Source organism: Schistocerca piceifrons, chromosome X, assembly GCF_021461385.2.
Source record: "Schistocerca piceifrons isolate TAMUIC-IGC-003096 chromosome X, iqSchPice1.1, whole genome shotgun sequence".
NCBI lineage: Eukaryota > Metazoa > Arthropoda > Insecta > Orthoptera > Acrididae > Schistocerca > Schistocerca piceifrons.
In genome coordinates, this window is record NC_060149.1 from 252,160,470 (window position 1) to 252,163,970 (window position 3,501).

The window sequence follows — 3,501 nt, forward strand, 5'->3', positions numbered from 1 at the left end:
ACCAATATTTGTCCTGGCGACATGTCACCAATCAGTGTTTCTCATAACAGTTTATGAATCTTTTCTCTGGAGTTAAGGAATGTTCTCTAATTAAACCTTCTTTAAGGACCTCAATTTTGTGAAGCTGACAAATCTTTTTCATGCATAAGTTTAGCCTAATCCAAGTTTGCCACAACAGAATGATATCTGTCCAGTGAAGGCAGAACATTATGTTGCACAAAAGTGCTATCTACATGCTGGAATCATAGATGCAGCTGTGAGACCTTAACTTTTCCCTGCGAATTGAATGTTCAAATAACTAACGGCTTTGCTGCCACGTGACGTCGTCGAACACCGCCGATATTTTGACAGGAGCATCCATGCTGCTTTTCCACCTCCATAGTGAACCGAGTATTTGGGCGGATTGAATTCAGGTGTTCCAAAAATAGGTTTAAATTCTCACTACCATGAGGCCAAACAACAAAAGTATCGTTTACATATCTGAAAAAACACGCAGGTATCAAGGTCGCTGACTCCAATGCACGTTCCTCGAAGTCCTCCATAAACAAATTGGCCACAATAGGTGACAACGGACTTCCCATTGCAACTCTATCAGTCTGTTCGTAGTACTGACCATTGAATGTGGAGATGGAAAAGAATGGATGCCTTCCCTTCCTTGATGTGTTGCTGAAAAGGAAGAATGATGGTACGTTGGGACATTCTGTTTATAGGAAGCCTACTCACACTGACTTGTATCTGTGAGCTGACAGCTGTCATCATCCAGCTCAGCGTGAAGGAGTACTTTATATCTTGGTTCACAGGGGCCACGTTATCTCAGACCCTGAAAGTTTGGCAGCTGAGCTGTCACATCTCGAAGTTGCCTTTCGTCAGAATGGTTATAGTGAGAGGCAGATCAAACGTGCGTTGCGCTATCAGCCTTCTGTGCAACGGGTGAGTGACGATAGCAACGAAGTGGCACCTAAGTCTACGGCCTTTTTGCCTTATGCAGGAACCATTTCCAACAGGATTGGCCGTATTTTGCGGAAATATGATGTGAAATGTGTTTTTCGACCACCTTCTAAGATTAAGGCCCGGTTGGCGTCCGTAAAAGATGATCTTGGTTTGCTTAAGGCTGGGGTCTATCGTATTCCTTGCAGTTGTGGCATGTCATATATTGGTCAGACAATCAGGATTGAGGAAGACCGGTGTATTGAACATAAGCGTCACACACGCTTACAACAGCCGAGCAAATCCGCTATTGCAGAACATTGCCTTGACAGCGGTCATCCTATGAAATACTACAACACAGAGATTCTGGCTTGCACGTCCAGCTATTGGGATAGTGTTATTAAGGAAGCTGTGGAAATCAAACTATCAAGCAACCTTATTAACAGAGATGGTGGATTTTGTTTAAATGCTGCTTGGAATCTAGCTCTTTCTCTCATAAAAAAAATAGAGGGACAGAATTAGTGCTACCTCACCTGTTGGTTAATAGTAACTATCGATATTTCTGATGTTGGTTACCTTTGTTTGTGTTGACACTTGTTCTGTGTGTGGTATCTTCCTTGTTTCTCCTCTGTGAACCGAGGTATTAAATTTCCTTCCACGTTTCTTCCTCATTGCATTTGTGCCTTGAGAATGGCAGGGCGTGCTCCTGTCGAAATATCGGCAGTGTTCGACGATGTCACCCGGCAGCAAACTCATACGTTATTTGAACATAGATGCAGCTACTTAGTCCAAAAGGTGGAAACTTTCCCATTTCCAGAGTTTCTACTTTGAACTGTAGATACTGTTGGTGCATGTGAAAATCTTGCCTCTGGAGTAATATTGTATGTCGCCGAGTGTTGATGGGGTTGCTGTGGCTCTGATTTGATCACAGCCTTGCTGGTATTCCTATCTATGATATCTTGCTCCTGACATCACAATCATCACTTTCTTCATCCTCACCACTGAACACCTGGATTTCTTCCTCATCACCACATCGTTTCCTGCAGCTTCTACATTTTCTGCTTCAGCACACTCCATCTGCCTTGCCAGTTCTGCTTCATGTGTTACAGTACTACCTTAGCAGCTATCTGAATTGCGAATACTACTCCCATATTTGTTATAGTCTCTTCAATTTTTTTGATTTCACTAGTTAATGCTTTTAAACCAGCCTGTTTTTCAGGTGTTGATACTGTCATAACATGAAGTGGAGGTACAGTAAGATTAATTTTTAATGCCAGTTCTTCCATCGAACAAGCCAAGCCAGCTCAGAGAGCTGCTTTCACTTCATCTGTCCCTTCATAACCATATAAGGCAACCTGAGTGTCTACTCAAATCTTCACTATCTATGACGTTAATTTCCTCTTGATGTTGTTTAGAACTAATTCTCTCGTTTGTTCATCTAGAACACGTTCTAACAGTATTGATGCATCCAGTACTGCCTGTTTGAAGAGAGCATAAGAGATAATTCCTTCTTCACTTTATCCTCAAAGTGCGATGCAGTTTCTTGATAGAGCTCTTCAAGTTGTTTATCTGCTTCGTACTGCAATAGCTCTCTGACATCCCAAAGAGCTGAATTCACAGCTTTTGCCTTCTCATTGTCTTCTGGGGATAAACATTGCTTGCTCAAATAAATGTAACCTTTTTCTTTGTCGACCCTGATTGCAAAAACAGGTTCTGTTTTTCCAACCCTCATCAGTTTATTGATTGAGTGTATATGACGATTGGTAATTTTTGAAAGTAATATCTTTTCTTCTATGCTGCTATACTTCAATAAATGGATGTACATCCCTATTTCCACAATATTGCATGTATTGATCATAACAACATCTTCCACTTCTGGATACATCTCTTTATAAAATTTGCAAGACAGTGGCATTGTTGACAAATAACGCTGCTCTCTGTCTGGTAGCTCAGTCTAGTGGCCTGAGATGTTATTAAATAGATTTCATGACGAAATTCAAACACAAACACATACAGCAAAAGTAAAGCCATTGTACAAGGAAGGAAACAATGATGATATTTCCAACTATAGACCATTGGCACTTTTGACTGTTTTCTCAAAAATATTAGACTGGCTCGTCAATAGGACACTAACAGACTCCTTAGAGGATAATGACATTATATCAGAATTTCAACATGGATTTAGAGCAAACTGTTCAACCTAATCAGCAGTTCACTCCTTTCTGTTTGAGGCGCTGTTAGCATTAGATAACAAACAACTTACCATGGGCATATTTTTAAATTTGTCAAAGGCATTTGACACCATAAATCATGACAAATTGCTGCACAAACTACAAACTCTTGGTATCAGAGGTAGACAGCTAACTACTGGCTCAGCTCTTGTCTTAAGAACAGGGAACAATATGTGGAAATAGATCAGGAAAGGGATAATGTCATTAGGAAATATAATTACAAACTACTAACTGTTAAATATGGTGTGCCACAAGGATCAGTAATGGGTCCTGTTCTGTTCTTACTCTATGTAAATGACCTAAATGTAAGCAATGGTAGCACTAAAATATTTCAATTTACTGA

General features: G+C 40.4%; 1 pseudogene; it reads right to left on the reverse strand.

The window, feature by feature from the left end:
• Nucleotides 1–1,876: 1,876 nt before the first annotated feature.
• LOC124722292 lies at nt 1,877–2,842 on the reverse strand (annotated as a pseudogene).
• Between the last annotated feature and the right edge of the window lie 659 nt (nt 2,843–3,501).